At 41.9% G+C, this 15,099-nt stretch overlaps 1 protein-coding gene across 1 annotated transcript in view; it reads left to right on the top strand.

Moving 5' to 3' along the window:
• LOC126336955 (Y+L amino acid transporter 2) overlaps positions 1–15,099 on the top strand; it is a 306,927-nt gene that overhangs the window by 248,160 nt on the left and 43,668 nt on the right. The gene's annotated exons all lie outside the window — the stretch shown is intronic.

Genomic DNA, 15,099 nt, shown 5'->3' with positions numbered 1-15,099 from the left:
GATCCAGGTGGCCGAACGGATATTTGGTGGTCGTTTCGGATGCGAGTGGACTCGTTCAGTTGGTGTATAGGACTAATAGGATTCACGTGCTTGGCATCTTTTTACGGAGTAAAACGATATTGTCCCCTGCGGTTGCTTTCGTGTGTGGCTATAAATGTTGTTGTTACTCTCTTGTATTTGATTGTCGTTTAACTCTACTCAACGAAAGAGGAAACTAATAACTCCCATTTTGTATTTCAGTTGAGAACAACCTAGTCAGTAGTAGCTCACAGACGTCACACAATTTCATATACGTCATGGAGCAGCCAATTTGATCAGAGACTCGCAGCTCACTCCGATATTCAGGTTACGAAAATAGCTTTGCGGACTATTGCCTGAGACAGCTTTATTGCCTTCTGCGGAAAAAACAATTTCGTCGAAAATGGCGATATTGCTGCGACGTGAACACGAAGCCTATATTTAACTCTCTGCCCGGACAATTCTGATCTTCTTCAGCAGTTTGTGTTGGTACAGTTGCAGCGCGATGTAGGTCTGAGGCTTCGAAAATGAAATCAAGAAGATCAGAAATGTAGTTAACATTTTTACAGTACTAAATATGGATACCTCCTATAGACTTGTTCATTTTGCATTCAAAAATAGCTCTGAGCACTATGGGACTCAACTGCTGTGGTTATCAGTCCCCTAGAACTTAGAACTACTTAAACCTAACTAACCTAAGGACATCACACACATCCATGCCCGAGGCAGGATTCGAACCTGCGACCGTAGCAGTCGCACGGTTCCGGACTGCGCGCCTAGAACCGCGAGACCACCGTGGCCGGCCATTTTGCATTCACCAGCATTCTCCAGCTCTATTTTTTTTCCAACTAAGGCGATGTTCCCAAATTCGTTGTTTCTTGCCTATTACTTAACATTGTTTTAATTCTTTCATAATGAATTTTAAGGTTAACGTTATGATTAAATAAAAAGTAAGGAAAAAGCTCATGCTCACCAACATTTTTAATTTTAACAATGGCGCATTTAGATAATATTAACAGGTCGTCTTTATGTGCATAGTTGTATATATTTTGTTGAGAATAAGGGACAGGAGGGCTTTATAACTCTTAACTAAAATGTTCCATGTGTGGTGCACAAGGCCACAGGGTCGTTCAGTAAGGCCTCACAATTTTTTTCTCAGGACATATTTATTGTTTAGAGTCAGAATTTGGTGACAATATACATCAACATGTTTTGTCCTTGTGTTATTTTGCTACGTAGTCTCCATCACGTTCTGTGGCCGTACGCCAACGTTGTGGAAGAGCATGTATTGCCTGCTCGTAAAAGCTCTTGTCCTGTAGGCGTAGCCATGTTTTCACTGCATGACTGACACTCTCGTCAGTTTCAAAGTGCGTTCCCAGCAGTGAATCTTCAAGCGGCCCAAAGAGATGAAAGTCATGTAGAGTGGATGAGGCAATGATGTCCAAACCAATTTGGCGATGCGTTCCCGGGTTCTGAGACGTGTGGGGGCGTGCATTATCGTGTTGGAGCAAGATTTCTGCTGTATTCTTGTCCGATCGAACACGTCGGAAACGGTTTTTGAGTTTATTCAGAGTCTTCACGTATGCCTCTGAACTGATGGTTGACCCTCTTGGCATCACATTCACGAGAATGACGCCATCACACAATCCTAGAAGACTGTCACCTTTTCCGGCAGAGGAGGCCGGCTTGAATTTCTTCTTTTGTGGTGAATAGACTGCCTTTTTGTTTCCGGCGCAAAGTGGTGCACCCATTTTCGTCCCCCGTAACGATCCGTGACAGAAGGGCCTCTCCGTCGGTCTCAAAAGGCTCCAACAATTCAGATTAAATTGCCTTTCTTTGAATATTGGAGTCCACTGTGACAATTCGTGCCCCCCCCCCCCCCCCTCCCCTCGTGGGCATCTCTTTAAATATCCGAGAGTCTCGATCATCGCAGACACACTTACAGTGCTGACTGACAACCGTAGACCCAATTGTCGAGTTGTGATGCACCGGTCGGCACGAATAATGGCATCCTCACGATTCAGCGTGTCTGGAGCAGTGACTGTGGCAGGACGTACCGATCGTGGCTGATCATTGAGCACTGTTTCTGCAGTTCCTGTGGCTGTAACTTTCGTTATCCTCCGCCCAATTGCAGCATCGCCATACATTGCACACAAATGTTTATGTATGTTCGCCACGGTTTCTTTTTCTGCACGTAAGAACTCAATAACAGCATGCTGCTTATAACTTGAGTCGTATGTATACGCAATTCTGACGCTGTATTATGGTTCTGACATCTGCCAGATCTGTTCGAAACTTCACCGGTGCACCAAACAGACGTCGGATGTGAAGCACCAACAAGAACGTCTATCTATATACGTTTTAAAAGAAATGTGGGGCATTAGTTATTCAACGACCCTCGTATTTTCTAATCTCTAAAACTAATGTTATATACTAATAAGAGAGATTACTCGTTATTTAATGGCAAAACACATCGCAGAAAGCATGTCAGTCGCAGACCGACACCCACGACACACGCGCACACGATTCACGATTCACCACATACCAAACTTAAAGAATTTACTTCTAAATTGCCATTTAATAATTTTACTTTGTGTGCTTCTTTTCGTAACGATACCTTGGCAGTTGCGTAAGTTGGTGAAAGTTTGATCTATCTTGGAGAAGTGCGTTTGAAAAGTCCATTGTTACCGTAAATAGTTCGTGGTACTAATTAAGAACAGTGAAAACACCGATAAATAACGTGACTGGAGTAAATGGGATGAAATTAATGAAAATCACATGCAATAAGATCAGTGTAAACCATTCAAAATATGCTGAACCGGTGATATAATAAATATGTCGAGACAAATGAAGATACATGCCTCATTATAAATGGATACAGTAACAGGAATAAATGTTATTGGTAATGAAAATCTGAGTAGTGTAGAGGCGTAAAGAGAAGGAAATCACTGTTCCAGTCCCAGTCTGCTGCAGATGTCACGAAATATTCGCTAACAATCGTTTTCCTTCATCTAGGCAATTTTTGCTGACGTTGTTGGCAGACTTACAGAGGAGCCATAGTTGTTTGTGGCCAGTGGAGTTTACGTTGAGTGTTAATATTCGTATTTTCTTTTTGTCGTGTGACATCCTTCATTGAACATTTTTATAGCCGTTTAACGTTACGTTAGACTTGACAAGTACAGTACAGGGCGGGACCGGAAAGATTGGAGGCCACTGCGTTTATAGTGAAAGATATTTTCTTGTCAACGAAACTCCCGAAAGATATAACCATTCCTTATTTATGACCCCCACTGCGCCGGCTCATTAGATGCAATACTCAGTACGAAGTTTCTGGGTTTATGATTGGATTGTAGTGTTGTTTAAAAAAAACCAACGTTTCGCCATTTATTGCAAGTGCCTTCATCATCGTGATTTATTTAGTAATAAATACGTCGCAGCATGATGATACTGCCATACAGTGTGTAATGGGTATAAGCACAGATATATTTTTGTGAGGGATCTTAATATGAACAGACACCAGCGTTTTCGTTGTTTTTTATCTGCATCGAACAGTCGTCCTGGAAACATCACACATAATTTACTACCTGATGTTTTCTGCATGGTCGTATTTGCACCACTGAGTGGACTATGCCTATGCGTCCACGCTTCCACACTTAAACACATTATACACCTGCTGCCCACGGGGAATGAAGCATTAATGGCTTGCTCTTATCATATGTGCAGTAGGTGAAGGTACTAACAAATCTGACCCGTAGTAGCTACAATTACTAGTCTGCAAATGACGTAAATACTGATGTAATGTTGTTAAGTACACCGTCCTCAGTCACCAATAGCAAATCTGTGCTTATACCTGTTACACTCAATATCTCAGCAAACGTCATATTAAAGAGAACAACAGTCGCTTAGGTGTACGCTCGCACATACGAGGAGTGTCTACAAGAACCGGAATTGTTATTTTTGGAAATAATTTATTCGTGTGCATAGATATTAAATATTATACACTTATATTAGCACTTTTTGTAATTCGTAAACACTTGTGGAACACGATCTTCGGGACAGCTTTTAGGTCTCTGTGATGCGTGTTTAATTTCACCTATGCTTTTTTTTTTTTTAATTGAAGAAAAGTTACATGGAGCCATGTCTAGCGACTATGGAAGCATGGGTATCATTGTTTTGGCCACAAATCCGCGAACAGTTAATTTAGCATGAATAGGTGCATTATCATGGTGCAAAAGCATGGATTGTTTCGCCCCAAATCCGGGCGGGTTCTCTCTCTCTCTCTCTCTCTCTCTCTCTCTCTCTCTCTCTCTCTCTCTCTCTTTTTAATTTGCTTCATACTATGGGTGTTTAACGTCTAAGTAGTGCTTATTATTGATCGTTCGACCTTCTTACAAGAACTCATGGTTCATCATGCCGTTGAACGCCACTATGAGGATAACCTTCACATCTGACAGCACTTGTCGAATTTTTCGGTCCTGACGAACCAGAAGGTTTCCGCTGGGTCGGTTGAGCCTAAGTTTCGACGTCATATCCATAAACGCAAGTCTCATCACCTTTTATGGCATATTTCAGTAGTTCTGCGTCGCAGAACGAGAAAAAGAAACAACTTTTGTTCTTACACGTTTGATAACCAAATCATGGAAAAAATTTCGTGAGATAATTGGTATACCGGTATCAAGAGCGACTTCTCTGCAATTTGGCAATCGTCCTTAATCATTTATTTCACTTTTTCAACGATTTTGTCAGCTGATGAAGTAGAATCAGATAGTCAGATGATTCGGCTGTAAATAGTTTTGTTGACTCAAAAATAAGACCGACATCGGGCAATTGTACGCCCATCTTCAGGTGTTCAGCAACCGTGAGGCGCGTGGCCGCCGGACACTGTGAACACTTTTGAACCAATAAAACTATTTACAAAAAGCAGAGTACCTCATTCTACTATGAAGCTTTGTTGCGGATGTCCTTCCTGCCAAATCTTACGCGGTTGATGATGTGATGGGGCGTCCACCGGCGCTCGTTGTATTCAACGCCTTCATGGCCTTCTTCGGTATATTCAGACTTCTTCGACACGCTTTTACTACTGTGCGCGCGCGCGGTGTGTGTGTGTGTGTGTGTGTGTGTGTGTGTGTGTGTGTGTGTGTGTGAGAGGAGGGTGGGGTGAGAGGGGCACTTGCCTGTCTCCCCCGTCCCAGTGAATCTGGAGTACTGAATTTTTATTCATTGCAGAATTCTCATACGCCACGGATAACCATCAGTTCTCTGGGAAATAAAAAGAGTTTGTGTCACCTTTAAAATTTACTTCTTGCTCCATGACATTTTTCTAAACTCATCTATATAAAAAAAACGGCGATTTTAGAGTATTGGAACCCCCCCCTCCCCCACCCGTACAAATTATCTGACCCAATTTATACAAAATAGTTAATAGCCGATGTGTTTGATAGTTGGCAACTCACTTCAGATACGGTTAACACTGTACAACTACTTTCTGAACACACCTCGAAGAAGCAATATATCATTAGGTTTTATGAGTTTATGGCATTTGGATAATTATAAAGAAATTTCTAAATTTCATGTAATACACACATGGTTCTGTGTTAGCAGGAATAGGTAAAAAAAAGTAAATCCAAATGTCATGTCCGTTTCATACGCTAATTTTCGACGCTCCGGTGAGTACACAACCTAAAGCGGGTGGAGTCAGATTCGCACCTTAATTAGCTATCTTTCCAGACTAATGCCCTGCAGAAATGGGATTTGCAGAGACGTAAACTTGTCCTCACTCCTCGCCGGCAGCGTGTTACGGACGCGTCGCCTAATGAGGCAATCACAAGTCTGCCGGCTGTCGGGAGGCCGAGATTGGCCGTCCTCTGCTTCCACGAGCATGTTCCGCTGCTGCACGCCATAGTTAAGTCGTGTTCACGGCGTGCGTTATTTGAATAATCCTCTGTTTAGCCAGTTGGCTGACAGGACTCGCTTATGCAGGTGGATTGATAACTTTACCTAAAAATACAGCACGTAACATTTTTTGCATGAACATAATTTTAATCAACTTTATCCCTTGTTAACTGAGTGCATTTGATCCAGAGAGATCAAGTTTATAGAGGAAATTGGGCTATTACAGATTACCATTTACATTTGTTAACATAATTTTTTGCTGGAAGGATTAAAATGCCCCAAACCAAAAACCGTGCGACTGCTACGGTCGCAGGTTCGAATCCTGCCTCGGGCATGGATGTGTGTGATGTCCTTAGGTTAGTTAGGTTTAAGTAGTTCTAAGTTCTAGGGGACTAATGACCACAGCAGTTGAGTCCCATAGTGCTCAGAGCCATTTGAACCATTTTTGAACCCAAACCAAAACGAATCCAAACTATGACTCATTTCTTGTGAAAGAATAATTTGAATGTATTCTTCTCATTGAAAAGAAATGAAATAAAAGAAATGTCAAATGGAGGGTGTTCTAAAAGAGACGTATTGTACGGAATAGAGGGTTAAAAAAGATGGATAAGAGATAACATCTGCAAAAGGAAAAATGTAATGAGATTTAGATAACACATTACGTGTAACGCAATTCACAATACAGTTTTGCTGGATAACTTAGATTATTTTATTTGGAGAAATCACAAACATAATTTTCTTTTTCTGCGCCACCATGATCGAGATAGACTGCAGACAGCAAGCCAAACATTGCATCCAGGTTTCTGTTTGTTTACCTTTGGAAAAATTTTCATCCTACAAGAAACATTCAACACCTTTGACTTCCTGTGCCATAGAAGGCACGAAGTCTATTTCGGACAGTACTTCAGAATGAAAAGATTGATCATTTATCGTAGAGCGGTTGCTTAGCTCTTCTTTCGACCTCTAATTGACCTTTTTATGGAGAATAGGTAATAGAGATGATTATGTAAATTAAAGGTGGAGCGAGATTTTTTTTTCTTTATTGTGATTTCATTCCCCACCCCATATGGGTAGGGGAGGGCTGTCAGCGGCTCAATCCGCCGCTCTTCAGCCGAGTGAAAAGACACAACTAACTTTACTTTTTATCATGCACAGGTATGTGGCGTATTTCCTTTTACGGCTTGTTATTGGCCGTGCTGGTGTTTCATGTTTCCTTATTACTCCGAACAGTCTTCGTCACCTTGGCTGACGCATATACGGTATAACTTTGATGATGATGATGATGATGAGTCCCATACTCCGTTTACCGAGCGTAGGGGAGCGACGCGGGAGACCCGCGCCGCCATACTAGGCAAGGTCCTAGTGGAGGTGGTTTGCCATTGCCTTCCTCCGACCGTAATGGGGATGATTGATGATGATGATGAAGACGACACAAACACCCAGTCATCACGAGGCAGGTGAAAAATCCCTGACCCCGCCGGGAATCGAACCCGGGACCCCGTGCTCGGGAAGCGAGAACGCTACCGCGAGACCACGAGCTGCGGACGGTATAACTTTATGGGAATACAAATATGTCCATTAATTATTCATTTTGTTCTGTAGACCTTGTACTTCATGACTTATATTTTATACCTTCTACTTTACATACGTAAGTCTGTCATTATTTATTCCTCCAATAATTTAGGACTGCAGCTGTTTCCTCGAGTTGCTGTAGCTTCAGGCAAGTGCCGGGATGGTTCCTTTGAAAAGCACTACCGATTTCGTTCCCTAATCCGAGCTTGTGCTCCGTCTCTGATGACCACGTTGTCGAAGGGGCGTTAAACACAAATTTCCTCCTCTTCCTCGAGTTACTGTAGTCAGCGATATTTAGTTCCAATTAGTAGGTTCAAGTCGATACTCGTGCTATAGTCGCTAAACGTGAAGAACGCACGATAGTCGGGACACTGAGTGTCATAGGGCAAACAATTTTTCTAACCGCACAATCAGTGTTCAGCGCTAAACTGGGTTGATTTCATAATCGGCGTTGCAATTATCCACTGCCCCTAGCTTCTTTAATGATATCGCTGCTGACTTGGTTTAAATATCGACAAAAACGGAATTTTTGCCGTTAGCTGTTTCTAGTGGCCTCTGATTTACTGCAGTGCGGTGAATGGGTAGTGCGGACGGGGAGTCGTCGTGGCATCTATTTTAAGCACGACGTGAACTGCAGTGATAAACTTCATTCAATCATCCGTATTGTTTTACGCATGGAAGGACCAATTCGTGTCTGTCCACTGAAGTCTCTGTGGCAATTGTTTTTCAGTAACAACATTGCTTGTAGCTCACTGTTTCAAACAAAATCTGGGTTGGAGCAACTATTGCAAAAGACGCATCTCTAAGAATCAGTATTGCGTTCACTATGCAATCTATCTGTATTCACGACACAACAGATGAAGGAAAAATCGTAACGGCAAAACCGACTACACCTCCTACATTCGTAAAGCACACTCCAAGGAAAAAAGCACCACGAAGGTATTATCCAAATGGTACAGAAATGGGTAGATGAGATGTATATGTACTGACAAACAAATGATTACAATTTCATAAAAATTGGATGACTTATTCAAGAGAATGGCTTGACGCGTTGATCCACCTCTGGCGCTTTTGCAAGTAGTTACTCGGCGTGGCAATGATTGACAGAGTTGTTAGATGTCCTCGTGAGGGATTTCGTTCCAAATTCTGTCCAAGTGGTGCGTTGAATGGTCAAAATCCCCCCGAGATGGTTGGAATGCCCTGCCCTTAATGCTCCGAACATCTCAGTTGGGAACAGATCTGGGGACCTTTCTGGCGAAGGTAGGGAGACGCTTCAAGACAGCGGTGAGATATCAACCTGATTGTCGCCTGTCATACGGCCCGACAACCAGAAGTGATGGTCTGGAATGCCATTTTTTTTTCATAGCAGGACACCTTTGACTGTCATCCGTGGCACTGCAAAAGCACAGCGGTACGTCGATGATATGCCAAGCCCTGTTTTCCTTCTTGGCTTACATTTCAGCAATGTAATGCCTTCCCTCAAAGTGCGAGTGTTTCTACTGCTTGTCTTTGTGCTTGCCAAATAATATTGGCCAGCTAGGTCGCAAGATCTCTCCCCAATGAGAGCGTTTGGAGCATTATGGGCAGGGCCCTGCAACCAGCTCCCAGCTCGGGATTTTGACTGTCTAACGCGTCAGTTGGACAGGATTCGGCACGATATCCCTCAGGAAGACATATAACAACTCCATCAATCAATGGCAAGTCTAATAACTACCTGCATAAGGGGCACAGCTTGACCAATGCGTTATTAACTTGCTCAATTTGTGAAGCTCTTTCTCTTGAATAAATCATCCAATTACAATTTGTCCATTTTATTCGGACTGTTGAGCTCCGAGGCCGTGGATAATGATATTTCACTGAAAAAATACGGCAACCAGTCACTTTTTAATGCGAGTCGACAACATGGCGGATAACGCAGTGCGCCTGTGCAAAATACGTGATAAAAAGTGTTTGTGTTGTTGCAAAAAAGAAGAAAAGGCAGGAAAAACATGGAGAGGAGAATGCCTGCTGCAGCATCGAAACTGCTGTCGAGATTGTACTACTGTAGTAACTGAAGATCCATGTAATTTGCCAGCTGAAGATGGGTGCAAACCCGAAATGCATATTGGCGTAAATAAAAAACGCATTAAAAGTGGCTGGTTGCCGTATTTTTTCAGTGAAAAATCATCCAATTTTTCTGAAATTGTAATCGTGTTAGTCTGTACATATACATCACATCTACCGTAGTGCATCCCATTCCGACAATTCCTTCGTACTGCGTCGTTTCTTTCATCTTAACAGTATTTGTAACTGAGGGTCGCTAGCTGACCTGAGTGGCCGAGCGGTTCTAGGTGCTTCAGTCTGGAACCGCGCTACCGCTACGGTCGCAGGTTCGCATCCTGCCTCGGTCATGGATGTTTGTGATGTCCTTAGGTTAGTTATGTTTAAGTAGTGCTGAGTTCTAGGGGACTGATGACCTCAGAAGTTAAGTCCCATAGTGCTCAGAGCCATTTGAACGATTTTTGAGGGTCGCTAGTCTCAATTTGAGCAGCAAGACAAGCTTAAGTGTCACAACTTCTGTATCGCTGATATGAACCTGACTGTACTCAGATAAATACCAAGACCTAAGCGCTGGACAGGAATTAAGCATCACGAACTATTCTCTCTTAACTGCCTAAACTAGTTCTTTATAAATTCCCCGAAACCTGCGAAACGAACATTTCTGAGACAATAGTCTAATTCCTTGAATCAAAAGTCGCAAAAAAAAAAGTTTCCGCGGAAACGATAAGATTTACTAGCACTTTAACAAATATTGCATAGTCCTTTCCTTCAATCATCGCCACCTCCGGCTCGCTGTTAGCTCTGTCATTTAACACAAGGCTGTCGCTGAAAGTTAACATGGCGTATAGGAATGTGAGATGGCGCCGACGCTACAGCCTGAACTGCCAGTACTGGACCAGTTACCACTCTAACAATGAAACAGCTGATGGTCTACAAGTTCTTGGGATTGCACCCGAATCTTCAAGATAATGCAACAACTTTCTTTCCTGTCTTCGTCAGCTGTCGAGCGCAGATTTCGTAGTTCGCTCTTTGGACTGCAGTCAAAAACTTCTAAACCAATAATTTCGCCCCGGAAGGCTGAAGCATCAAATCAACGGCTGATGCTTGCCGCTAGGGCTTGACTGTCCGTACCCCACTTGCGCACAGTGCACTTTCCACTTGTTATTCTCACAAATTAAGTTGAAACCCGGTGCTGCGGCTGATTGGAGCCACGGTAAATGGAAAAGGCCTTCACGGTCACTGCCATCAGCCATCGCACCGAGTTTCTGAGTAGTCTGTGCGAGCAGTACCCTGGCCCTCGCCCAACTGACACCAGGCTTGTCATGGCGCGACCATTGTAGGGTAATTTCAACACATGTGGCATTTTATCAGTTGTGAAAGGAAGAAAGCAATCTGAGGTGACAAGTATTGGGTATGATGGGCTATGACTCTGAGACTCGGTTTTTCAACAAGAAACTGCACATTCATTGTGCCAAATGAGCTGGAGAGGACAGTCCTGTCGACAATGACATTAGGGGCGCAGCACAAGCTCGAACTAGGGAAGAAGGGGGAAGGAAATCGGCCGTACCCTTTCCAAACGAACCATACCGGCATTTTCCATAAGCGATTTAGAGAAATCGGGAAAAACATAAATCTAAATAGACGGACGGTGTTCTAAACCGCCGTCCTTCTTCTATGCGAGTCCAGTGCGCTTACCACTGCGCCACCTAGCCAACGCAGCATCAACAACGTTTTTTCTCTTCAGTTTTGGAAGCGAAGCGTTTTTGGTTTTGCCCCATCGACCCACTCGGAACTCTGGACGTTTCGTTTCGGCGTCTTTGAAGGTCTTTCGCTGAAAAATCAGATTTTGAGCAAAAATTTAAATGCTGCCCGCAGTTCGTATTCCTCGCGCACACACACACACACACACACACACACACACACACACACACACACACACACATACACACACGAAAGTGGTTATAAAACACGACCATCAATTGACAGACTGATGGGGTTAATATATAGGGTGCAAAAACAAAAAAATAATAAGGTTAACTCAACGACCACACAGCAACTGATTAACTACTAAAGGACAACTAGTGGCTTAAACCTACCTTCCTTTTTCCTGAAAAAATGAGGGATTTCAAGTGAGACTTTTTCTATTTGTAACTACGGGTCGTAGAAAAAATATCGAATCTAAGGAATGACAAGGGAACTTGTCAGTAACCTGTGAGAAGGCTTCACTTTATTCAGCTCTCTGGGTTGGGCTCACGTACTCATGGAGTCCTTTTTAGCAGGTAATGCAGCATTTTGTTCAGTGGCTTCGCACCTCTTGTCGAACAATGCCCGAGTAATTACAGTCTCTCTCTCTCTCATAAGAGGTGTGGCTGTTTTATTTGAGATTTTCTTCATCTGCATCATTTCTCTGTTTTAGTAATGGTTCATTAGATTCAGTGGCACATTTCCTTCGAAGATATGATTTTCTTCAAAGACACTGTTTTACCACAGCTATTGAAAATGTTTGTGTCACTCTAGTTATTGCCCAGATATAATACGCAATGACTAGGCCTAATCATCCTTCCATCGCCAGTTCTCTGTGTATTTTGGTCGTAAGAAAATTGTATTCGCATATATTCAAGGAGTCCCCTCTCCCTGTTGCTATCATTTCTTCGTCTGGTCTGACTCGGTAATTGATACGTAACTTCTCCTACCTATCTTCGGCAGCAGAGCTAGACGGAAGGATGTGAGCCGCCGGGATGCACTGTTCTTAAATAAAAGTTCTGCCTCCGAATCGTGGCGAGGTCGAATACATTTGTCCGCGGGTTTAGAGAACAGTGTCCGCACAAATCCTTTGTCAGTTCTCTCTTTCTATTGTGATCGCGGTGAGTCTCTTTGGGCTCACAGGGCTCTGTGTTTGGGCTAGTAGAAGGAGCATCCAGCGCCAACAACAAATCCCTTTCGGACTCGGAGAGTACCGTTGCCTTGTCCCTGTACCCACCATAGCTGTTCTCGTTTCGAGACACTGAGATACAACGCTGAATCATGAAATGGTCGAAGCGAATTTCATTCAGTGTTAAGACACTCCTAGTTCCTTATTTCATTGATGTGTGGGTAAAGTAAAATTATTACATATCTTGGTGTAAAAAAATTAAAAAAATGCTTTTTGTTCTGTACTCAGTGATGCTAGACTCATGTTTGGTGACGGAACTGTAGGGAAAAAGATCTCGTACCTACGCTCAGGCAGCTGAATTAGAGAGCTGAAGGTGTCACGACGAAAAGACATATTTGAATCTTTCACGAAATCAGATGAGCGTAGGATGGCCACGATGTGCAAAATTACTGAATATGTTCATCACTGAGTATAACTAACCAACTACCAGAATGTGACGTGCATTGCTTGTGACACCACCTATCCAAAGTCGTGCCGATACTTGAGTTCTTCAGGTGCGTAATTCTTAGTTCTTTAGTTCTTTTGCCGGCCGCGGTGGTCCCGCGGTTCTAGGCGCGCAGTCCGGAACCGTGCGACTGCTACGGTAGCAGGTTCGAATCCTGCCTCGGGCATGGATGTGTGTGATGTCCTTAGGTTAGTTAGGTTTATGTAGTTCTAAGTTTCAGGGGACTGATGACCATAGATGTTAAGTCCCATAGTGCTCAGAGCCATTTTCTCTTACATCTAACAAGGCATTTTACATATATTACACTGTAGGAAATACTACAACCAGCCACAAGGTTTCTAAATTATTTTACTGCACCATTACTAGTTTTGGGCCTGAGTCCGTCGTCAGATGGTAACCTTGACTTCTTTGCAAGTTTTATATTTGTGTCCTAAAATGTAACAAAATTTTTGTGATCCATAGTTTACAAAAGGTTTGCTTCCTGAAAGTTATTGCGATGACATAGTTTTACACTTATATATACTCTATACATCGTACTTAGTTCCTAACAAGCCCTCCTTTAGACATAATTAGACGGAGGTTTAATTTTCTTTTACAATCCGTATTGACTGAACTAACTACAAGATGTTGGAGACATTTATTTACATCAGCTGCTGATATAATGTGCTACAGGACATGATACGCGTACAGATATGAAATATTTCTGAAGCTACTTCTAATATGTTTCTTCATAGAGCAGAAAATTTTATACAGTTATGCATTTGATTATTTAGGTTTAAAAGATGATGGTAATGGTCACAAGAATTTTCTCTGTGTCAATTATTCTTTGTATCATTTCAAATTACGCGAGTTTTATGAAATTCTAGAGGAATATTTATTTATTTATTTTAATGCTATTTGATCATTCCGTATGCAGTCAGGTTTATTGTGATTGTGGTTGCGTATTTATAATTTCTCCAAGAAATACATTTGTACTCCTTTTTAGGCAAAATGTAATATCTGTACTTTTTCTCCTGTGCTTCTCTGGGTTTCCGTGTAGAGCCAAGTGAGTAACGAAAGTTAACTTATTTAGGTTGTTCAGCCTGACGGCATCAATGTTTTCATGGATTCGTATGTTGAAACTCTTGCCAGTCTGCCCAATGTAAAATTTATGGCACACAGAATACTTTAGTTTATAAACGCCAGGCCTGTGGTGTACTTCAGTCTGAACAATTTGGTCTTTCATTGTACTATTTGTGGAGAAACTAATTCTGATATTTTTGGCTCAGCACATGTTTGCATTCTGACATGAAATTTCGCCTGTGAATGGTATGCAGAAAAGTTTCACGGAGTTTTGGGGAGCTATTTGTGCTAAAGTGCTGTTTGTTTTTGATTTGGAGGTATTTCTGTTGCCATATTTGTTTTCAATTCCGTTGTAAAGTTTAGTGCTGGTGTCAGAGGTGTAACCATTATTGTGGGCTATTAGTTTGATTGTTTTTAGTTCATATAGTTTATCTTCAATGTCTAAAGGAATTTTTTCCATTGTTCTGAGCACTGTCCTATAATATGTTTTATGCTGCTCAGAGTGACATGATGAGCTGTTGATTGTGACATCTATTGTACTGGGCTTTCTGTATACTTTAAATTTGTGTTTACTATTGTACTTCGTAATTCGTAGTTCCAAGAAATTCATGCCGTTATCAGTTTCATGTTCAAATGTAAATTATATGTTTTGGTAGAGTTTCTTAAGCTCTTTTGCAAACTGATAAGTTTCTTCTACTGTTCATCAAAAAGAGTAAATGCGCCATCCACATGGCGTTTGTAATATATTTTTTTCTTTATCGTCAAAAAGGCACTGAAAAAGAAGTTTCTGAATAACTTCTGTAAACGTTGGCTAGCAGACAATCTGGGCAACTACCCAATGTAAGGCCATCTTCCGGTTCATAATGTTTGTTATTTAAGCTGAAGTATTTAAGGTTAGAAATTCAACAAGCTCATACATTCCAGGTAGGCTCATCTTTTTACATCAGTACGAACAGAAAGAGCTTCTGAACACAAGAATATATTTACTTCATTTAGAACTAAGTAACTTGTTGTTTCCTGTGCATTTCATATGTAATGTAGACGAAATTAGTGTTTGCATTACGACAGAACATCATATATCACAAACGCATAAGAAGAAATTAACAGCACTAATTTAAAGTAAGAAATCATAAAATAA

Source organism: Schistocerca gregaria, chromosome 2 (assembly GCF_023897955.1).
Source record: "Schistocerca gregaria isolate iqSchGreg1 chromosome 2, iqSchGreg1.2, whole genome shotgun sequence".
NCBI lineage: Eukaryota > Metazoa > Arthropoda > Insecta > Orthoptera > Acrididae > Schistocerca > Schistocerca gregaria.
Note: the sequence above shows the minus strand (reverse complement) of the source record. Positions and strands in the feature narration are given on the sequence as shown.